This window comes from Lathyrus oleraceus, chromosome 7 (assembly GCF_024323335.1).
Source record: "Lathyrus oleraceus cultivar Zhongwan6 chromosome 7, CAAS_Psat_ZW6_1.0, whole genome shotgun sequence".
NCBI classification, from domain to species: domain Eukaryota; kingdom Viridiplantae; phylum Streptophyta; class Magnoliopsida; order Fabales; family Fabaceae; genus Lathyrus; species Lathyrus oleraceus.
In genome coordinates this window covers 233288460-233314132 of record NC_066585.1, presented here as the reverse complement: position 1 = coordinate 233314132, position 25673 = coordinate 233288460, and positions in this window count along the sequence as shown.

Below are 25673 nucleotides of genomic sequence, written 5' to 3'. Positions count from 1 at the left end.
ACAAGGTACAACTCTCATGAAGAAAGTGTTTCCAAAAGATTCCTTGAAGTGCAAGAAATCTGGCCCATAAGTCTTGACAAATTTTGCAAATTCTGGACTTAGAAAATTTTCTAAGTGTCCTAAAATAAAGTCCTACTTTGACCAAGCATAACTTTCTCAATTTTAATCCAAATGAAACAAAATTTATATCTCTAGAAAGCTTGGAACAAGAGGAACAACTTTCATGTTGGAGAAATTTTCAAATGGAGCTTGCATATTAATGTAATATAGGCTTAAAGTGGGTGCAAAAAACCATAAAACTTGCCTTAAATGGAAAGTCAACCATTTCCAAATTTGGTAACTTTTCCAACTCCTGATTAAATGATGAATCCATGATCCAACCTTGATAAAATTTCACATGTAGGCTTCCTTAGGCATGAATTTTGAGATTCCACTTTCAAAATGTCAAGAGTTGACTTTTCTGGCCTCACAGTTGACTTTTCCCAAACTATCTGACTCCTGATTCCAGTGGTCAATTGAAGCACCTCTGACTCAAATAAAAAGCTGATTTTTTGTATGTAGACCCTTGTGGACATATAGAGGGCCATGGAAAAGAGTTCCACCCAAAGAATCAGAAATAAACTATTTTTATACCAAACCCCGGTTTTAGGGCCAAAATGACTAGGAAGTGATTACACTGATTGCCAATGGATCTTTGTGAGATAATTGGGGATCTTCATAGGCCTAGGTTCTTCTCTTTCATGACATGAATGAGCCCTTCTACTTCCAACTAAACCTCGCCTGTTGCGGGTAGCCATGAAACCCTGATTTTTTTTGATTAAATCCATATGCACACTCTGAGAGCTCTGAATCTTCCATTGATGAACTGAGGACCATAATAAGACATATGGAACCCCTTGAGACCCTTGAGACTTGTATATTTGGAGAATGAAATTCAATTCCCAGTCTTTCTCTATGTAGGCTCCTTCTGTTAAGGAGTGATCAATAAAACCCTGATTTCCCAAGTCACTGATGCAGTATGCAATGAGTATGACCTAGTATGATGCTAATGCAATGTGAAACACAATCTCATGCTTCCAAGAAAAATGGAAGGTAAATTTTGGGGTATTACACAATGGTACATATACACATTCATAATAATATATCATTCACAATCCACCAATGGTACATATACAGGTTCATAACAATATATCATTCACAATCCACCAATGGTACATATACACATTCATAACAATATATCATTCACAAATATGCAATTAAGATCATCTCTATTATCTTAACATTCCACATATCACCATATACAAACTAATCATCAAATACACACAATTAGATTTCATTTCAAAATGATTACAGCATTTAAAATCTCAATTTTTCACTTTTCAAACAGTGTTAACCGGTTAACACATATGGTTAACCTGTTAACGCGAAACAGAATACACTTCCTGGCAGATTTCAACAGTGTTAACCTGTTAACGCATTTGGTTAACCTGTTAACGCGAGACAGAATACAAATTTCTAACAGATTTTCAACAGTGTTAACCTGTTAACATATTTGGTTAACCTGTTAACGCAAGACAGAATACAAATTTCTAACAGATTTTCAACAGTGTTAACCTGTTAACGCATTTGGTTAACCTGTTAACGCAAGACAGAATACAAATTTCTAACAGATTTTCAACTGTGTTAACCTGTTAACGCATTTGGTTAACCTGTTAACGCAAGACAGAATACAAATTTCTAACAGATTTTCAATAGTGTTAACCTGTTAACGCATTTGGTTAACCGGTTAACGCAAAAACAGAATGTTATTCCTGCGTTAACACAAAATAGAATGCAGAATTTTCTGCGTTTTTCATCGTTGGAGGACTTCCGGACTTCCGATTTCAATTCCGTAAAAAGCCAAACGTTCAGAAAATTATAACTCACACAATACTCTAAATATATAACGTTAATTTGCAGTTTTAACACAATCAATCACCACAATCAAGTATACTCATCAAAATTGTTAGGTTTTAGGGAATTCAACGTAAACCTATTTCTACCCATTGACCCAATCATACTAACCCATAATAATAAGGATTCCCCCCTTACCTCTTCAATTTTCTGGAAACCCTAGCTTCTCTATTGTTCTTCCCCTCTTCTCCTTACTTTTCCTCTTCTCTTTCTCTATTGTTGTCAAATGATCAAATGAATCCTAATTCTCACTCTCCTCACCTCTTATATACTAGTATTATATTTGGGCTTAAAGCATGATACCTCTAATTTAATTAATAGGCCCAATAAGACCTAATATTTAAATATCTCTAATTAGTTCAATTAAATTAAACCAACTAAATATGCACACCAAGTTAATTAATTCAATTATTCATTATATCTCATATCAACTAAATAATTAATTAACACACCAAATTAATTAATATATTCAATTATTATACCACCTAACAACCAATTAATTAATTAACACTCCACTAAATAAAATAAAATATAATAATAATAATAATAATAATATAAGAATTAAATACTAAAAAATTGGGTTGTTACAACTCTCCCCCACTTAAAAGATTTTCGTCCTCGAAAATACCTCAAACGAACAATTCCGGATACGATTCCTTCATCTTATCCTCGAGTTCCCAAGTAATATTGCCATTGGCGGCTCCGCCCCATATCATTTTCACCAAAGCAAATTCCTTACCACGAAGCTTCTTCACTTTTCGATCTTCAATTCGCATAGGTGATGTATCAACTGTCAAGTTATCCCTCACTTGAACATCATCTAATGGAACAACATGCGATGGATCCGCAATGTACCTCCTCAATTGAGACACATGGAACACATCATGAAGATTAGAAAGTGATGGTGGTAATGCAATCCGATATGCCACTTCACCTACCCTTTCGGAAATCTGATAAGGACCAATGAAACGCGGCGTCAACTTACGCGACTTCAAAGCTCTACCAACACCCGTTATTGGCGTAACTCGAAGAAACACATGCTCATCTTTCTCAAACGCAAGAGCCTTCGTCCTCTTATAATGATAACTCTTTTGACGACTCTGAGGAGCCTTCATCTTCTCTTGAATCATCTTAATCTTATCTGTAGTCTCTTGAATCAACTCGGGTCCAACCATAACACTCTCTCCAGATTCGTACCAACATAAAGGAGTTCTACACCTTCTGCCATAAAGAGCCTCAAAAGGTGCCATTCCAATACTCGAATGGAAACTGTTATTATACGTAAACTCGATCAAAGGCAAGAAACTATCCCAATTTCCTCCTTGTTCCAAAACACAAGACCTCAAAAGATCTTCAAGTGACTGAATAGTCCTCTCCGTTTGACCATCAGTTTGCGGATGATACGCCGAACTCAAACGCAACTTCGTACCCAAAGCACTTTGCAAGCCTTCCTAAAATCTCGAAGTGAACCTCAGATCTCTATCCGAAACAATGCTTGACGGAATACGATGCAAACACACAATCCTTTCGATGTACAACTTAGCCAGTCTCTCCATCGAATAATCCATCCTCATCGGGATAAAATGAGCACATTTCGTCAACCTGTCCACAACGATCCAAATCGCCTCACAATTACTCAATGTTCTCGGCAAGCCCGAAACAAAATCCATAGAGATACTATCCCACTTCCACTCGGGAATAGATAACGGTTGCATCAAACCAGACGACTTTTGATTTCAATCTTTGACTTTTGACAAGTCAAACATGAATACACAAATTCCGCTACCTCTTTCTTCATACCTTGCCACAAAAACATCTTTCTCAAGTCTTGGTACATTTTAGTAGCACCAGGATGAATACTCAGACCACTTCTATGCCCCTCTTCAAGAATCCTCTTTCTCAAATCCGCAACATCCGGAACACAAACTCGATCACGACACCTCATGATACCATTCTCATCAATCCGAAAGTCACCACCTTTGCCTTGATTAATCAATGTCGTAACATCGACTAATTTCAAATCTGACTTCTGACCTTCTCTAATCTCGTCAAGAATGCCACACGTAAGCTTCAACATCCCAAGCTTAACACACGAAGACGTCGCTTCACAAACCAAACTCAAATCTCTAAATTCCTCCAACAATTCAAACTCTCGAATCATCAACATAGACATGTGCAATGACTTCCTACTCAATGCATCGGCTACAACATTCGCCTTTCCAGGATGATAATTCAAACCAAAATTATAATCTTTCAAGAATTCCAACCATCTCCTTTGCCTCATATTCAATTCTTTCTGATCGAACAAGTACTTCAAACTCTTGTGATCACTAAACACATCAAACCTCGATCCAAACAAGTAATGTCTCCAAAGCTTCAACACAAACACAACGGCGGCCAACTCTAAATCATGCGTCGGGTAATTCCTCTCATGAACTTTAAGTTGCCTTGAAGCATAAGCTACCACTTGACCTTTTTGCATCAAAACACCTCCCAAACCCAACAAAGAAGCATCACAATACACAATGAAAGGTTCTAACGGATCAGGTAAGATCAAAATAGGAGCCGTAGTCAATCTTCTCTTAAGCTCTTGAAAATTCGCTTCACACTGCGAAGTCCAAATGAAAGCTTGACCTTTCCTAGTCCACTGCGTCAAGGGTAACGACAACTTAGAAAATCCTTCAATGAAACTCTTCTCGAGCAAGTCTTCAAGTTGACTCTTCAACTCTTTCAACTCACAAGCAGACATTCTATAGGGAGCCATCGATACAGGACTAGTTCCAAGAACTAAATCAATCTAAAACTCAACCTCACGTTCCGGCGGTAAATCACTTATATCTTCCGAAAATACCTCCGCAAAATCACAAACTATTGGCAATTCTTCAATCGTCCGCTTCTCACGAATATCCAAAGTTGCCAACAACATAAACAACTCGGCACCATCTTGCACCGACTCATCAACTTGCTTAGCAGACATAAACCAATCTTCCTTCGCACCACCTCAGGAAAATAATCGTCTTCTCAAAACAGTTGATATACACCCGATTAACTTCTAACCAACACTATCCTCGAATCCGACCTCTCTTCTGGTTCGGGAAAACACAACATTCTCAAAACAGGTTAACTAGCCAACACTGCACTCTTGCATGCAACCACATAATGTCCAAGATCGATACAATTGGAACATTCAAGATAAGCATACGCTTCTCCCCCTACTTATTTCATTCCCAACCTGCCAATGGAAAATAAAATAAGCATCGACAGTGTTCTCACACACATGTCGCATACTAGGGAACAAACATAATTAAACAACCTGGCCGGACGGACCGACCTGCTCTGATACCACTAATGTATCAGACAAACAATATCGATCATGTCAGATACACAAATCAAATACCACAAGATTGAAAACCCTAACGACTATTGACCAACTGGTCGACCATGCTCTGATACCACTAATGTAACACCCCCTTTTCTACCCCAAAATACTTAACATATAATCAGAGTAAATAAGCACGCATATAAACAAAAGGGCGTCACATCGACGTTTTCAAAAACTAAAAGCTTTCAAAAACCAACATCATTCATCATCAATATACAATACACCTGGTCATTTAAAATAACACATTTCACTCATCATGAATATTCAAGAATATATGTTCGCAGTGGAAAATAATGAATACTCATGCATTTCATCAAATGATCCATGTCCCATACCATGATCATCTCTCAATAATCTCTTCAAAATAAACTAAAACCATAATCAGAATATTTGGCACTATGGCCTCTCAACAGAAATTGCAAATAAGCATGTTCACAAGTAATAACATAATACTTATCCAAATAGGATACGAGTTCAATACTACTAATCTACCCAGTGTTACATGACCAGAGCATTGACTCATTACCTAGTCTTCAAACTAAAATACGGAAGCTCTCCGGCTAAACCCTCGAATGAGCTACCTTCCACTTACTTCAGCGATACTACTCCTGAGTATCTGCACGATACCCATGTAAAGGTAACATTCAAACAGAAAGGGTGAGAATTCAAATCATTATGAAGAAGTATAATCAGGCACAATGATTAAATCAATAATTAACGGAATTCATCACACCTTGCATAACCATGTCAATAACATTAACTAACATTTATTTCACATGTTTCAACCATCCATCAAAACTCAAGGAGTACAATATTCAAATCCAATATTATATTCTCAAATATACACATAACTACAATTATCACATAATCACCTATTTCCCAAATTATGTATCCAAACATCACCAAATTCAATTATCATATCTCATACACACATCACAATCACATCAAGTTATGTACTCACACCTCACCAAATTCAATTACCATATCTAATACACACATCACAATTACAACAATGCATACACTCAATTATCACATGACTCTAATGCGACTCAATGCAAGACATGTGACTATATGCATGCGGTACCTCAATGTGAACCCAACGTTTCACCGCTTTCCGATTCAATATCTAGAATCCAAGCCACGCTTCCGATCCGGACAAGATCAAAGCCACTACCACGCCTATTTCCAATTAAGGATCAACGTGTGCTACGCCTATTTCCAATTAAGGATCAACGTCTATGTGAACCCAAAGTTTCACCGCTTTCCGATTCAATATCTAGAATCCAAGCCACTACCACGCCTATTTCCAATTAAGGATCAACGTGTGCTACGCCTATTTCCAATTAAGGATCAACGTCTATGTGAACCCACAGTTTCACCGCTTCCACTATGAAGCCGACCATGCCATGAATGAATGTACAAATACCAACACATATGCAATTAAGATCATCTCTACCATCTTAACATTCCACATATCACCATAATTCAACTCTATGAATTATCCACCAATGGTACATATACACATTCATAACAATATGTCATTCACAATCCACCAATGGTACATATACACATTCATAACAATATATCATTCACAATCCACCAATGGTACATATACACATTCATAACAATATATCATTCATAATCCACCAATGGTACATATACACATTCATAACAATATATCATTCACAAATATGCAATTAAGATCATCTCTATTATCTTAACATTCCACATATCACCATATACAAACTAATCATCAAATACACACAATTAGATTTCATTTCAAAATGATTACAACATTTAAAATCTCAAATTTTCAATTTTCAAACAGTGTTAACCGGTTAACGCATATGGTTAACCTGTTAACGGGAAACAGAATACACTTCCTGGCAGATTTCAACAGTGTTAACCTGTTAACGCATTTGGTTAACCTGTTAACGCGAGACAGAATACAAATTTCTAACAGATTTTCAACAGTGTTAACCTATTAACACATTTGGTTAACCTGTTAATGCAAGACAGAATACAAATTTCTAACAGATTTTCAACAGTGTTAACCTGTTAACGCATTTGGTTAACCTGTTAACGCAAGACAGAATACAAATTTCTAACAGATTTTCAACAGTGTTAACCTGTTAACGCATTTGGTTAACCTATTAACGCAAGACAGAATACAAATTTCTAACAGATTTTCAACAGTGTTAACCTGTTAACGCATTTGGTTAACCGGTTAACGCAAAAACAGAATGCTATTCTTGCGTTAACACAAAACAGAATGCAGAATTTTCTGCGTTTTTCATCGTTGGAGGACTTCCGGACTTCCGATTTCAATTCCGTAAAAAGCCAAACGTTCAGAAAATTATAACTCACACAATACTCTAAATATATAACGTTAATTTGCAGTTTTAACATAATCAATCACCACAATCAAGTATACTCATCAAAATTGTTAGGTTTTAGGGAATTCAACGTAAACATATTTCTACCCATTGACCCAATCATACTAACCCATAATAATAAGGATTCCCCCCTCACCTCTTCAATTTTCTGGAAACCCTGACTTCTCTCTTGTTCTTCCCCTCTTCTCCTTACTTTTCCTCTTCTCTTTCTCTATTATTGTCAAATGATCAAATGAATCCTAATTCTCACTCTCCTCACCTCTTATATACTAGTATTATATTTGGGCTTAAAGCATGATACCTCTAATTTAATTAATAGGCCCAATAAGACCTAATATTTAAATATCTCTAATTAGTTCAATTAAATTAAACCAACTTAATATGCACACCAAGTTAATTAATTCAATTATTCATTATATCTCATATCAACTAAATAATTAATTAACACACCAAATTAATTAATATAATCAATTATTATACCACCTAACAACCAATTAATTAATTAACACTCCACTAAATAAAATAAAATATAATAATAATAATATAAGAATTAAATACTAAAAAATTGGGTTGTTACAGCGAACGCCTCCTATTTCTTTTTTTCGTTTAAATTATTATTGAAAGTGTTTGCGGAAATTGAATATGCGCGGTAGTGAGGTGTGCGCCTCCCACTTGCTTATTCAAGGAACCATGAGGCGTGCGCCACCTATGCCTTTATCCAAGTTTATTTAACATGTTTTAATCGGAAGTCGATAATTTGAGCAATATGGCGAGCGCCAATCGTTCAAATATTCAAGAGATAGTGAGGCGAACGCCTCCCATTCTTTTTCATCCGATATTTAAATTGTAAAAATATTTATTGATTTGAAAAATAATTTGAACTTATACGATTAAAGTTTTAATCGGGTGACAAGAATTCGAGCAATATGGCGTGCACCAATCATTCGAGTACTTGAGAAATAGTGAAGCGAATGCTTCCTATACCTATTTTCATCCCAAATTTACGTTATAAAAGAAAGTCTTAGGACGTTATATTGATTAGAAAAATGATTTGAATTTGCATCGTTAATCAGATTTAGATAGAAATACTTGGTTTATCAATCATCTAATTGATTTAATTATATTTGAGTAGGTCTCATTGTAAGAAAGCCCAAGAGTAAGCTATGTGAGGTTGATGGCGATGCTAAAAGCAATCGACTTACAAGGGTATTTGAAAATGGAGGCTCGGCACTGAGTCGAGAATTGTGATTTTAGTGATTTAGAATTGGGTTTATATTCTGAATTGATAGTGGAAGGAATCGATAAACATTTAATTATCAAAATTAGTTGATTAAAGTTCGATTTAATTGATTAACTAAATTAATTAAGATTAATTATCAAAATTATTTAAAGTCAAATAATTAAGTTAATTAAAATTAGTTAACAGTGATTAACTAATTGGTCAAAATATAATTAATTAATTTATTATAATTAAAAGAGAAAGAATTAAGTGACGATATAAATTTATTTAATTCAATTGGTGTGCTCAAGCCGGTTTGTACGAAACGACAACATGACTAATGTCATTCGCAAGATCCAAACGCGGCGAAAATATTCTATTGATTTATTGAAACTTTGGTGGTATAACGACATGAAATTGTCGAGTCCATTGGATAGAAAAAATCGATTTACCGCAATGGAATTAATAAGTAGCAACCAAAATATTGTCACAATATTTACAAAATTTATTACACTATATGAAAGATACCATTGGTGAAACAAGAACACCCAAGGAGTAAAAACGGAACATACTCAACTTCTTAATAGACCAAATCAACATTTAACGCATACATATTACTAGAAATAATGATAATAATACCAAGTAATAAATTGACCATAACTATAGCAAAATATAATATATGTTGGTTAGACTTCTTCCAAAACAAATCATCTCGACCAACAGAAATTTGACATTTGGTCATGTTGTTTAGAAATCAATAAAACAAAATTAAAACCAAATAAGAAAAACGTATCCATTACCAAGCCATTCCACCTATCGTATTCAGCAAGCGCTATCGTGTTCCATAAGACTCATGTTTTCAGCAAGTACTATCATGTTCAATAAAACTCATGTTTTCAGCAAGCATTTTCACAGTACAGTTCAAAATTAACAAGAATTGAAATCCTACATCAACTAAATTCCTAAACCAGGAATCAAAACATGAATTTATCTTTACCGCAACGGCAAACTTCCTAATGCGTGCCGATCGGAACTGGGCGGAATCCACGGTGGAAGGATTTAAAGGATGAAGTGACGAAGATTGTCGTCAGAGCGGATGATGTCGAGGCGGGGAAGGGAAGTATTCATGATGGTTGCTTTCAAATGTTGCGGCAAGTGTTGGACGGATATTCATTATTGTTTGAGTAGTTGTTTGAGTGGTGGTTTGGAGGCGAATGTCGGTGGAAGAAGGACAATGACGGTGGTAGATTTAGTGGTGGATTGGTGAAAACCCAGGCGGTTGGTGAGTTGGAGTAGACTGAGGGTTTAGGGGGTCAAATGTGGATGGTTCGCGGCGTGATGGCAGAAGAGGAGGACGTTGTGTTTGAAGGAGAAGGGCGATCCAAAATGCAACAGAATTTAAAAATTCTCCTTTAATGATCCTTACGAATGGGCATGATCAGTGATAGAATCATTACCTTTTGTGGCGATTATAACCTTTGATGCATATCTACGGAGCGATCACGAATGTTTAACAATGATAACGCCTCTACTCAGTCCACACGAACGGATTCCTTCAATTTCAGTGCTAGCTGCTACGAATGAAGGCTTTGATTGTGAGAGAGAGAGAGAGAGAGAGAGAGAAGAGAGAGAGAGAGAGAGAGAGAGAGAGAGAGAGAGAGATAGATAGAGAGAGAGAGAGAGAGAAATGAAATTGCAACTGCAACAATGCTTCTACACAAGGGTTCTATTTATAGAACCACTTGTGTGGGCTGCAAGCTAAAAAGCCCACTCAAGTGTATATGGCCCATATCTTATAATATGCCAAAATCACTTAAGCGCGTGGTACCTTACCATATTTCGTATTCTACTTAAGTATATCGTACCTTACGAAGTTCTATAATTCACTTAAGGGCACCGTACATTACAGTATTCCTTAATTACTCTATCTCTCATCAATCCGTCCTTTGTGTGTGACCCTATAGGTTTTTACAGCATTGGCAATTATATTAAATCACGTATTTAACATAATAAACAGTGAGCGGTATCTAGCGAGACATCACTGCTACCTAAGACACGAAAATGTCATGTGATCTGACAAATCCTTCTGTGATAATAATTATGTGTATAATTACCCTTTTGCCCTTATGTCTATATTGAACACAAGGCATAGACCATGTCATCCTTGTCCAGTTCAATATTGGGCCCAAAGACATTTATCCTGTTACGCAGGATGGGCAAATTCCATCTAGGTCACTCATGTCCCTTAGTATGCTTCGTGGAGTACCCATCAACTGTCTTTATGGTCATCCAATTACGAACAATGTTTGATCAGCAATAAGGCACTCGACTCTACATCTAGGGTCCATAGTGGTTTCAGGTCGAAGGGTGGTATACACCATTATCACCACGAGAATAACTTATGACACTTTGCATAACATTCTATATAGTATTCTCATAGCGGGTCAATCCAGTATAAATATTACTCTTAATATTCATACCTATGTTTAAGAGTTTATAAATCTTTATCCATGATCCATGAGATGTGATCATCAGTCTATAAACATAATAGTCTTCATGCTTTAATGTTATCCCACTTCACAATAAAGCTTGACTACGGATACTTTAAGAATAATGTCCTTATGTTTAATGTGATCTCATGATTAAGTCATACTTGATACATTAAACGGACTAGCTATTATAGGGACTTCATTAAACAAACATAATAAAGAAAAAGCCTTTTATTATTAATAAATAATTCGATACAAGTACCAAAAGTATTGGCCTCTAGGGCTTACACCAACAGTGTTTTTAATGGTGTTGGCGCAACGATGATGGAGAAAGGTTTCTGGTGGTGTTCTGGTGGATAGTTGATATTTAGAGAGGCGAAGACGGTGGATGTGGTCGGTTGAAGGAGTGGAGATGTGATGGAAAGTGTCACAGCGATGAAGGAGAGGCAGAGTGGGCCGCTGGTCGACATGGTGAAGAAAATGTAAAGGGTAGTGGTGGTTGTTATTAAGTGGTGCGAGTTTGGTGACTGTGGAAGATTTGGTGTGGTGACGAAGGTGGACAGAAGTGCGTCGTGTTTTGGGGAGAGGAAAACAACGAGGCGTGCATGCGAAGAAGACAGTGAGTGGAGGCGGAGGACAGAGACATGTGATTGAAGAAGAGCTGAAGAAGAAAAGGTCTTTTAGGTTTTGTGGTGGGTGAGGAAAGGAGAGAGGAAAAGATTCTTGCTTTTCTTTTTCTTTTTTTTTTTTCGTTTTCCAGTGAGCAGAGAGAATGAAGAGCCTTCTCTCTCCACTTTTTTTTTCCTTTTTCCTATTTTTCCTTTGAGAATCAGAGAGAGTGTGGGAATAATGTGCCCTCTTGGAGAATGGGACATCTGGCCATGTGTTATTGGAAACGAAAAGATATTATTTCATCTTCTTATCCATCATTCCTCGCCGGCTAATGAGAGAGAGTCTATTCTTTTTATCCGTTGGGAGTGGTCCTCATTGGTGGGCACGTGGCAACTTCTCATTGGAAATGAGAAGATATTCTTTTATTTTTCTTATTTTCTTGATTGCTTATTATTTTATTTTTTTTCTAATTTTGTTTGGATAAATGGAATAAGTGTGGATAATTAACATGGACCATTGATTATTTTGAATCAATGATTCAGATTAAATCAAAGAAGCACAAATAATTCAAAATGACAAAGTTACCCCTTCTAGATGATTTAATTGATTTAAAATAATTTAAACCAATTAAATTAAGTAGAATTCACAACTTTTAAAATGAATATGATAAAAATAAAATAAGAGCATGGAAAATTCTATTTATTTAATCTGAATATTTTGGCGAAAGAATAAAAATAAAACAACTGGAAATGAATAAATGTCGGGTGAGAATTTGCTCGAAAAATTAAATCGGATGCACTAAAATGATCAGTATGAAATATACTTATTGGAAAAGTACAACGTTTCTTTTAATTTTGAAATAAATTTTGACCGGTTAAAAGGCTCAGGCGGGTCAAAATACAACCGAAAAAATCGTCGAAAAATATAACGAGCACACTAGGTTAAATGACGTGAATCATAGATTAATAATACTGGCGTCTGCAAGCTTGATTTCGAAACTTTTTACCTGCTGATTTTGGACGTACTTGAGGAATGATTTAACCCATTCGTCTGTATTTTTGAGAGTTTATGAATGATATTTTAGGTATTATTTATGATGAAACGCATGTCATGCTATACAACTGATGCAAATTGAAAATAAAATCAAACTTATGAAAATTTAAAAATGCCCGGACAAAATTGGGGTATGACAGTTGCCCTTATTTAATTATCTTGATCCAGAAGGTAAGAATGACAACAGTCTTTGTACATTCATGGTGGAAGATAATTAAATACAAAAAAGACCCGAATTTTGTCCTTTGAAATGCAAGGAAGAAATGCAGGAAGAAAATGCAGTGAGAAATATAGTAAGAAAAGTTATTAGAAGGTAAATGAAATGATCAAGACTCTTTAGGAATCATTAGAACAATATCTTAAATGCCAAGATCGGGGTATTCCAATCGCGAGATGATAACGAAGCAGTACCTTATATGATATAATTAAGATATTCCGACAAGGGAATGATACCTTAACCGTATCTAAGATTCTCCGAGGACACCAGAGCGGTACCTAAAAACAAATGAGATTTTTCATATCAATGAAGCAGTATCTCAAATAGAGAAATGAGATTCTTCAGATAAATGAAGTAGTATCTCAAACAGAGAAATGAGATTCTTCAGATAAATGAAGCAATATCTCAGAAAGATAAATGAGATTCTTCATATAAATGAAGCAGTATCTTAGAAAGATAAACAAGATTCCCTGAATCGACGAAGCAATATCTTATATGATATAATCAAGATATTCCGACAAGAGAATGATACCTTAATTGAATCTAAGACTCTTAGAGGATACTAGAGCAGTATTTCTAAAAAACAAATGAGACTCTCCAGATTAATGAAGCAGTATCTCAAACAGATAAATGAGATTCTCCAAATAAATGAAGTAGTATCTCAAAACAGATAAATGAGATTCCTCAAATAAATGAAGCAGTATCTCAAATGTTCGTCTATTAGGGGAAATATTTTAGAAAAGACTCCCTTTGGAGGAAATTTATTGGCAAAGCTCTGCAGTGGAGAAGCTCATAAGAGACTTTTCAGGGTAACCTCTGCTTGGGGAGCAATGATAGCAAAGATGTTGGGGAATATCGTTATTAACCATAAAATTCGAAGAATGACTTGCTGGGAAATGATCCCACGAGCACATGCAGGGTAATAACTTTATTTAGAAATAAGGAATGTCCAAGATATACATGAATGACTCTGGATCCTGATATTTTGGTGTGATTTTTGTATGATGTTCCACTTTGGGCAGAAATACCATGCATGGGATGATGCATGAGATACATGCAAGTATGAGATTGTTGGGGATATTTAGGATGTGTATGTAGGAATGCAGATAATTTTGTGTTCATTTTTTATGAAATTCCTGTTTCAACAGAAGTGATATGCATGGGTATGCTGATGATTGATAGGTTTATGTTTGATAAAATTCATGTTTAGGAAGGAAAATTATGCACGAATTGATGCATGTGATGCATGTGGGAGTGCAATTGGGTCTTTGGATATTTTTTGTAGGGGTTTATTTTTTCAAGGGATTATTGGAGTATATCATCATCAAAAGGTTGATGGAAAGGTAATTGTCATCGTCAAAGGGTTGACGGAAAAGAATTTGTTGTAAAATGTTATCATCAGAGGGCTGATGGAAAGGTAATCGTCATCGTCAAAGGATTGATGGAAAGGTAATTGTCATCATCAAAGGGATGATGGAAAGGTAATTGTCATCGTCAAAGGGTTGACGGAAAAGATTGTCGTTATCAGAGAGTTGATGGAAAAGATTATGTCATTGTTAAAAGGTTGACGGGAAGAAGTAAAAGATGGCATCACCAAAGGGTTGATGGAAAAGGAGTTATATATGTAGTATCTGAAGGTGAGAAAAACAAGAAAGGGGGGGTTTGAATTGTTTGAAAAAAAATAAGCGCTTTTCCAAAAAGAAAATCACACAATGATTTTATACTGGTTCGCTTATAACACAAAGCTACTCCAGTCCACCCGGCCAAGGTGATTTCGCCTTCAACAAGGACTTAATCCACTAATCTTGAAAGATTACAAACAACCCCTAAGAGAGAAGAAAATCTCTTAGTCCTCTCAAGTCTACAGACTACAAAGAGTCACTTGAGGAAATCAAATAAAAATTAGATACAAGATGTGTAATCTAGAGTGCTTCTAAGAAAGCAAATATTACAAACTTAAGAACAAATTTTTCACTTGATAAGCAAAAGCTTAGTGAAAATCTTTGAAGAACAAAGATGTTTTTCTTGAGCGTGATATAATTTCAGTATAGTTTTGGCTAGTGATTTCTTGCTTACTGAATGTTGATTTCTTCTCTATTTATATAGGAGTTGAAGTAGAGTTGAAACTGGTGGACATAAAGATGTAGTTACGCCATTCCATAAATAGCTTCTGCAGGAGACTTTTTCTCTTAGAAGTGACTACTTACCACAAGTAGTATCTTCTCTCTTGGAAGTGGAGATTAACGTCTCTTTCTAATTGAGGAAATCCATTTGCAGAACTTTAACTTGGCTTAAACGTTACTTCATCATGATTAACAATTCTGATTAGAGTCTTCGTGTATCTGAAGAATCTTGGGATCTGGCTTCTGATGTTATTTCTTGAGAGTTCAGATAGCGCTGATAAATTTCAGAGTTTCCAGAAGGCATTTGTTCAGAGTCAGAGCTTCTAGACTTTACTTCATGTTCAGATGCTTCTGATACTTTGCAGTTTTGTCCAGAGTCAGAGCTTCTTGAAACGAGATTCCACTTTAGATGCTTCTGATACTTGATAATTTGTATCTGATCTTGTTGTGCATCTGATGACATCATCAGATTTATTTCTTCTTTCTTTAGAACCCTGCACACTTAGAAACTTTTCGTTAGGGTGCCATTTTTGGTTTCATCCTTTGTTATCATCAAAATCAAGGAATCTGTTGTAGAACAATTTTTGTTCTTACAATCTCCCCCTTTTTGATGATGACAAAACAACTTAAAATAGCAGATGAAACATGAATAAAATAAGATCAGATAGACAGAAGCTCCCCCTGAGTTAGTGCTAGGGAGTTCAGAAGTTCTTACCAGAGCTTTTCAAGTAATGAGATTTCTGAAACTTTCTGCAAATTCTTACATTTAATGTTAGAGTTATTTAATCAGAGCTATTTTTATCAGAGCTATTTCTACAAATGTTGCAGAGTGCTTAAGGTTTTAGACAAATTTTCATCAGAGCTATTTAATGATTTCTCCCCCTTTTTGTCAGAATCAAAAAGGTAGATATAAAAAAAAATAACAAGACAATAAAGAGAAAAACATTTCATTAATCAAAAGCACAAAGGCAATCAAAACATCAGATCCAAGAGAATATCAGAGCTAAAAAGAAGACAGAAGCAAAAACATTAGGCAAGCAAACAAAATAAATCCTAAGTGCCTAAGGGTTTGGACGTTGAGGAAGTCTCTGAAGCAACATGGCAAACATGTTCTGGATGTTTTCATTCAAAGCATCTTGCTTGTCCATCCTGGCCCGGAGCTCATTCTGATCTTGCTTGATCTCTTTCTGATCTTGCTTGATCTCTTTCAGAGTGTTAAGAATCAACGGGATCGCAGAAGAGGACTCCCCCTGAGTCAGAGCCTGCTGAGCTTCAGTTTCAGCAACAGCTTGGGCTTCTACATCCGCCTGAGCCTTGGCTTCAGCTTCCTGAATCCTTAGAAGTTCTGCTTCCTTTGCCAGTCGTTCTTCTTCTAACCTCTTTGCTTCTTCTTCAGCTTCTTTAGCCAATCTTTCCTCCTCTAATCTTCTGGCCTCAGCTTCTCTAGCCAGTCTCTCTTGGAGTCTTTCCTCAGAGTCTCTGATGTAGCCATTTCTGACTTGTTCAGAGATACTCTTCAGCCTATAAGACTCAGAGGTCATCCAACTAATGACTCTGTTCCAGTGTGTCCTAACAGATTTAGGATCATCACTAACTTCAGAGTTTTTAGCCAGAGACTTGATCTTCTGGACTGAAGCTTCTGCAACCTGTAAAATGGCCTCCTCAAGGGTAGGTATGGTAAGTTCAGGTTCAGGTTCAGGTGAATGAGGTGGAGAGTTTTGAGGGCTGAGATTTAGAGAGGGAGGTTCAGTTTGTTGAGGTTCAGATTCTGCTTGAAGTTCAGAATCTGGGGATGAAGCATAGAGTGGGTTTACATCTAAGGGTTCGGATTCTGGTTCTGGGACAGCGGGAAGGATTGGTGGGGTGATATAAGGATCAGATGGTCGAATTATAGATGGTTGGGTTTCAGAGGGTGTGGTGGTTGTTTGTTGTGGAAGAGAAGTTTGGAGGGTGGAGGTTACTTCAGATTGTTTTTGAGTTTGTGGGGCGTATTTTCTAGCATAAATTTCAGCTATTGTTGGGGATTTTGGGTCAGAAGGTTCTGTGGATGATGATGAAGAAACACTAAAGTATGGGGGTGTTTCTGGTGCAGAGGATGAGGAAGAGGAAGTGCTGTGGTGATATAGTTGATTAGGGTCAGAGGTTGTTGTGAAATTACGAGCAACTTTTAGAACAGGTGGAGGTTGAGAGGTTCTGATGGTTGAAGGAGGGATTTCAGAGGTTGTAAATAAGGGAGGTGTTGGGAGAGGAGTAGAAGAGGCCATCAAAGGTATTACAGAAGTAACAGGAGGAATAGACTTACCAGAAGAAGAGATTTTCAGAGGAGCTGGAGCTTTGGTTCCAGAAGATTCTCCAAGTCTGGGTTTCTTTGCCTTCCTTGCTTCCTCAGCTATCTTCTTCTCAGAAAGACCTCTTTTGTATCTGACCAAATCTTCTTCTGAATCCAAAAGGTCTTCAATTCTGAAATCAGAAATATCAATACCTTCATCCAGCAGACGCTGAAGGTAGATAGCAATGGCATCTCTGGGTTCATTCTTGAAGAACCTTTCAAGGCCATGAGGCATCTTCCTCTGATCTTTTAGAGATTCCCAGGACACATCCATAGTGGGCTTGACTCTAATCTCTTTGATGATTCCCATGCTCTTCAGGTTTTTGGCATTCAGAGGCTTTCCAGTTTCTATAGCCAGATCATCCATCAGCTTGGCCTTTTCCAGCTGGTCAACCAATCCATACTCAATGAAGACATCAGAAAGCAGTCTTCCCAGAGGGATGTAAGATCTTGGCTTCAAGCTGTTTCTGGAGTCTTTGACAGAATCCCTTAGATATTTGAAAAGAAGAACAGGGAGATTGATCTTGATACCTTTCTGAATGCAATATAAAATGAGTTTCTGATCAGCATTAATATAATCAGAGGAGTTGGAGGCTGGGCGATGGTGAATGGTTCCCAGAATTATTTTCAACCATACTCTCAGGTTCTGATGCAATTCCTTGTTCTTAGAGGGATTTCCCTCAGCGTTTGGTTTGAAGATAGTTGGGTTGATAACCTCAGTGATGCGTTTTGACCTAGGAGGAATGTTGTAAATCCTCTTTCCTCCAGTAGTCTCCATGTTCAGCAAGGAAGCAATTGATGCTTCAGTGATGACAATCTTCACTCCCAGAACAAAAGAAACAATGAACTGGTCATCTGCATCAGCATGTCTCCAAAATTCTTTGACAAGAAGAGGGTAAATGGGACCATAAAGCCTGTTGAAGTAGTTCTCCCAACCTTGCTTGTGAAGATCTTCAGTAAGATCAACACCGTTTCTTCTCAAGTTCTCAAAATCTACCAGCGATTCACACAGTACATCCAAATTTTCAAAGGAGGTTGCAAGATGAATGTGGCGTTCACGTTCCAAAATGTGAGGTTCTTGATAAACGGGGGTTATAGAAACACCGGTGACGGTTGGAGTTGGAACAGTAGATGTTTGAGCGGTGGAAGTTGACTCCATTTGCTGTGAGGGTTGTGTAACACCTCAAAATTTGCCCTCCTCTCTTGGGACTAGCATAACATATTACATATCATTTTTAGGTCATTAGGCATTGCATATTGCATATCATGTGGTTACATTGTGCAAGTCATCCTCACAAGTCTTGATCAGAAGATAAGAGGTCATGTGCAAGCTAGGGTTTCATTGGACTGGTCATTAATCATCTGAGGATGTGGAGGTCCAAATTAGGGTTTTGTGATTCTCAAGGAGATTGGTCTTCATCTTGTTTGAAATGATTCATCATCATCATCATGGTTTGTCATCATCAAGTGGTTGATGATATTCCTTGAGATTAGGGTTTTGACCACTGGTCAACCCTAATCAGTTGCATTGGGCCAATCAGGGCTTGGCAAGGAGATGGGGTCTACAGTGGATATGGGGATCATTTCATGATTGTATTGAGATTATTAAGGCTAGGGTTTCATCCTTGAGCCATTTCATCAGAGAATTGGGGATCAGATTGATCAGTGCATTGCCAAATTCATCTATCAGTTGAAAAGTCAACTGTGGTCAACTGTGCTTGATTTTATGGATTTGGAGGTGGAATTGAGTTGGATACACTTCATTCATGTTGGAACAAGTGTTATTTGACATTGCAAAGCTCAAGAATGAAGAAAATAAAGTCAGGACAAAAGTTGCCAAAAATAGAAAGTGACTTGTAATAGAAGTTTCCAAAAATGGAAAGTTTTTGACCACAAAATTACATGTCCAAGGAAGCTTCAAATGAAAATTTGTTCAACATGAAAGTTGTAGATCTTGTTCTCACCTTTCCAAAAAGTCCAAGAACTTGAAATTCCCATGTATGGTTGGCAAGTTATGGTCCATTCAATTTCAAAAATGACCCATAATCAAAGTGGCATAACTTTCACATGGAGTGTCCAAATTGAGTGATCTTTTTATGAGAAAACTCCATTTGACATGTACTTTCATGGTGCATAATTGGAATTCATCAAAAATGGTCAATGCAAAAGGTCAATTTTCAAGTGTACAGTTAAAGATCCAAGGGCAAAATGGTCCAACTTGAGAAATAATGGGAATTTTGGAATGGGAGTTTTTGCAACACCTCACATATGCCAATTGGAGATGGTTTGAATTGTCACAAGTGCTCAAGGTTCAATATTTGGCCAAGTCATTTTTAAGCTTCACTTGAAAATGCAAGATGTGGCATAACATAGTGAAAATGAGTTACACAAAGCCAATTGCCATGAGACAAATGCCAACACATCACAACTGATAATTGGAGAGTGTGTGAGCTGTCATACAGCTGTCACAAGGCTTAGGGTGGAATGTCCATTTTGCCCTTGCATTGAAAATTCACATTAAGCTAATCCATTGCATTTTGGTTAATTAGTGATTAAAGAATGGATTAAGTGGAAGCATAAGAGCTTAATCATAACTGAATTTGGATCAGAAACACATTTCACAAGAATTCATAACCACTTTTCCCTCCAATTTTCCAAATTCATCAAGAACCTTCATCAACCAAATTCATTGGAACTTCCTCAATTCTTCACCAAAGTGCAAAATTCCTTTTGCTTCGTGCTCTAATCATCTTCCTCTCCATCTGTTTCATCAAACCTTGGCCTGTATCATCAAGATTCGCAACTGTTCATAAGGAGCTCATCAATGGCAAATTGGAATTGTTCACATCTGGATCGTGTTTGAGCTTACTTAATCACTCCAATTACCTTGTCGTACCTCCTTCTTCATCTGTTTTGAGGAATCGCGCGCAAAAGCTCAAAGATCCAACACTGTCTTCAATTTAAGGTGTGATTTCGAATCTCATGATTTTGTGAATTGTCATATGCGTTCTATAGAGCATGCCACGTAGATGATTGTGATGTGCTTAGTTTTTGAAATGATGAACTATAGGTCGAGTTATGTGCCTTTGAATGTTTGAATGCAAAACCTAAATTGATCGATCCGGATTATACAGTTAGAGTTAGGTTAATTAGGTTACATATTTGAAATCCTCATGCTCAGACCTTTCCAATGGATATCCGTTTGTTAATTTTGATGGAGATTTGATGTTCATGCGTTCTTGGCATTTTCTGGAAAACTGGTGAAGGACGATGATGATTTTCTGGAAATAAGCTTGTTAGATCTTCGTTTTCGCCTGGCCGTTTGAAATTGTTGTTTGCCGCCTTCGTTTGGCCAATAGGAACATTCCAATTCCGCGCCTGAAACGACGCCGTTTTGGCCGGTTTCACCTTAATTTCAAAATTGCCACTGCCTATTTAATTTAAATAATTATTCTATTTCCTTTTTATTTTTTTTTTCATTTAATTACATGATCTTAGAAAATTCCTAGAGAGTTCATTTGTCATCCAAATTGAGTGCAATTTTTTGCATTGTTCTTCTTGTAATGTGTAGAATTTAATGATATTTTTTGTGGATTTTTTGCATGTGTAGAAAAATAAAATGCTTAGGGATTGTTTGATGTGTCACATTTTTGTACACTTCACCATATTCATCATGAAATACTCATACCTTTAAAGAAATGAATGAAAATTTTTGTGTTTATTCTGGACATGTTGATGGTGATTTTCATGTAAAGTTTGTGATTTTTGGATACTTGGTGATGGAGATATGATTTTTTGAAGTAAGGTGTGACAATTTATGTCACACCAAGCTAGGTCAACTTTCTGATTTTATTTGCATGGCCTAGAAATGTTGAATTGCTCCAATCTTTTGCATGAATGATCGTTGATATGTCAAGATAACATGTGATTTTTTCTGGAAATTTTGATGTCATTTTCTAATTGATTGATAATTTTCTTCTCTGTATGCTCATTTGGTAACCTTGTGTGACACATGTTGGCATTTTGCTTGTGAAATTCTCATATGGTACTGGATGAAGATGAAATTTGATATGTTGATTGTAGACACATTGTGGGACATCATGCTTTTGGTCCCATTCATTTCTTAATTGTTGTCACTGTTTTATGAAATATTGAAATGGATGCTTGCTTGGATGTCTTGAATTGGCTTACATAATTGTGTCTGGACTTTTTGATTTTCATTGACCTACTTTCTTTTGTCCAATTGAGCTGAAAATTGACATGCTACTTGTTGATTGTGTCCTGTTTAGGTGTGAATTATTTGAGGATTTTTGGAATTGTTTTGGTATGCCTTTGATTGAAGTCATTCTGTTTGGACTTTTGGTGTTGTATTTGACCTAGTTTGTGGTACATTGTGCATGAATTGATATTGGTGAATGGTATGAGCATGAGACCAATTGCATTTGCTTTCTATTTGTTTGAATGTGATTTTGGATTGGTTTTGCTTGCTGTTTAGATTTTTTTTATCCCTTTGGACCCTAGGCTTGGCCTAGTGGTCTAGTTTCTCACATTTGGTATGGATTTTCAGGATGAAATGCACAATGCTTAAGGAGATTGCTTCAAGGCAATTTGAATTGAGTTTGGTTGATGTTTATAAACTAACTTGACTTTGTTTTGTAGGTTGTGATGCTTGAGCTTAGGCTTATAGCTTGCACTTGTGTGCATTAACTTGTGTTGTCTGTATAGATTAACATTTGCTGTTTATTGTTGGTTTGTCTGAGTACTGATGATACTTGATTGATTTCAGGTACATTTAGTCGCTTACAGTTCTTTAAGAACTTGCTTGCTGTTGCTTGGTTTTTTTAACCAGCTGAGGTAGGACTTCTATTCTCCATGTAGTCTGGAAGACCTGGCCTGTTACTTGGCCAGGCAACTGTCTGAAGTCCTCCTTAAGAGGCGATGTTTGTGGTTGTTTACATTTGTGCCAAGCAGGTGAAGACCTCTATGAGGCAATTGGTGGATCAAAGGGATATGCAATCTATCCCCCACTATTCTGTTGAGTCGTCCCTCTGCTCACACGGCTGTGTGTTGATGCATTGGGACACAAACCCAAGATCTTGTGTTGTTGCACGATCGAGTCAGAGTCTTGAGCGTAGAAGGGTCCCTCCATTCTGGACCCACGCTCCTTTGTCTGAAGCTCTCCCTGGTCAGGGATAAGAGCTGTGAAGTCTAATCTTCACTCACCTTTCATCTACTTCACCTTAGCCTCGCAATGGCAAGGTTAAGAGCGAATACTACCCATGTACAGATGACTTGCTTCGGCAGTCAAACCCATTGTTTGAGCCCACTTGATTGGCTATAGTGTGTGCTATGTGAATACTTGCTTGAAATGCTTGTTTTGATCTGTTGATGCTTGTATGCTTGTATGCTTGCTTCTTTCCTGGATAGGATTAGCTTGCTGTTGTGCAAGTAGGTAGAAACCACAACGTAGGGCAATGATGCATGACAACACTAGGCTTGAGTCCAGCTCCCTGGTAGTGTGTCTTCCCTTGGTTTCTGGCTAGATTTTCTTTCCCTTGAGGGGGAACTACATCGCCCTGATCCTCGTTCCAGACGAGGTATGTAGGCAGGAGACCGTGCGAGGTCTCTCCGGGCACTTTTTTTCATTTTGTGTGTGTTTACTTGTTATCTTCTAGTGTGTGTTTGGTTCGGATGCCGATGTAAGTCCAGTGATTGGCTTTCGGGCTCCACGTTTGCCCTTTGGTGTGTGTTTTGGTTCGGATGCTGATGTAAGTCCAGTGATTGGCATTCAGGCTCCATGTTTGCCGGTGTGTCTTGTTTGGCGTGCGTGAGCCGAACTACGGCAACTCTGATTCTCGTTCCAGACGAGATACGTAGGCATAGGATGCGACGTCCTATCGAGCTCTCTCCCCCTTAACCCCACCTATGTTGTCTTCGGTGCGCGCGTGTGTGTGGTGTTTTAGCAACTTTTTCTTTTCTTAGAGCGTGGATCCCGTCGAGTACGACGGACGTGAGGGGTGCTAATACCTTCCCCTTGCGTAACCGACTCCCTTACCCTTTCTCTTTGGTCGCGAGACCATGCTTTTTCCAGGTTTCTCTGAGCGTTTCCTTTCCCTATCTTGGGATAAATAACGCGTAGTGGCGGCTCTGTGTTGTTTTTTTTGTTTCAGCCCGCCGGTTGTTTTTCGCGGATGCGACAGCTGGCGACTCTGCTGGGGAAAGCGAGAAAATGTTGACCTGTGCTGGTCCATCTTCCCTAAGCGAGTCTCTCCTAGCGCTCTAGGTTGGGGTTTTGGTTGCTTTGTGCTGTTATTTATTGCATTCATTGTTTATTGTTTGCATTTATTGTTTGCATTAATGTTTGCATTCATTCATATTCATCTGTTCATCTGGCTGTGCTGTGATCTCTCTGTTTGGGGTGGGAGTTACTCGAGGTAAAAGGCCCAATACCCAGGCTATGAGTGAAATCTAAGAAACCTAGGAATAGAGTGATTCATGGGAAGCGGGTGGTATGCGCCACTTAGCGGAACATTGACATCACGAGCAGTTCAGACCCTGGTAGGATATTATCGTTACATACTTCAGGTGTGTATATGATGGTATTCTGCGAAAGGTTATTTATGCTGCGTTTCTCTCGACCTTACCCTGGCCTAGATGACACCCGTGAGTGGGGAGGGAATGATCTTTATTACAGGTACAGATGGTGACTCAGGTGGTGACTGATGGTTCCGTGGATCAGAGTCATATTTATAAGTCGGATTTATGGTCATTTATTGCCGAGACGCCGGAGTGCTGTCCGTGTTATTTATCAGTGGGGATCCGTTTATTTCAGGATTCCCCGGGCCGATTCAGAGATGGTATGGGTATCTGTTCAGAGATTGTCTGGTGATGATGGTGATGATGTACCTTTTCAGTTCCGTTTATTTCGGAACCCCTAAGCCGGAGTGGAGGGTTGTTCAGTACCTCAGATGATTGTGATCGGTTCAGAGGTCAGGGCTGTGATTCAGGGCTACAGATGACCAGATGACTTGGAGGATGGCCCAGTGCATTGCATTCATCTGCATCATTCTCATTTTGCATTCATCTGCACCAAACCTATGTCTCGCCATATGGGGAGTATTATGGATTGAGATTCTGGTTGAGAGACATCATGATTATCAAAATATTGATGCCGGATTATTATTTGTCTCGATGATGCCAGGATCAAGAGACAAAATGTTCCTCATGTGGATAAACATTGCATTCATGCATTGATCATAATAACTTGTGCTTTATTTTGCAGGTATCTGTTACTAACATGCTTGATTGTTTCAGGAATCATTGCTCGTGCTCGCAGAACTGTACCTTTGCACTCAACCCGTCCTCACAGATACTTCACCAGACGTAATACTCCCAGATTGATGGATCTTCCGAACACAGATATCCTCGAGCTGAAGGACAAAATGACTGAGCTGATCAACATCATGCAAGGCTTTGCAGTTGGTCAGAAAGCTCTGGCAGATAAAGTCGAGAAGCTCGAGCGGGCTTCTGCAGCAAATAGTGGTGTAAACCTGGATGGTGTCTCCAACCAGGGGTTGGGGTCTCGTGACGGTGGTAAGAGGACAACTCTTGGTGTTGTGAACAATGCTGCTGGTTTTGGTGCTGGTGGTCAGCCTGGGCTCGGTCTGGGGCCGAATATGAAGGACGGTCTGTTGCCTCCATTCTACGGGTTTGATGAGGACAGAGAGGAAGACAGGGAGGCCGATCAGTTCTCGATGCACAACGAGCCCTTGGGTCAATATGGGGTCCAGCCTCAGAACAAGGAGATTCAGCTGCTGGCTGAAAAGATTAAAGTGCTGGAAAGTTATGCCACTCCTGGGGTGGTGAACATGTCTAATATGGGGCTTGTTGAGGGGATTGT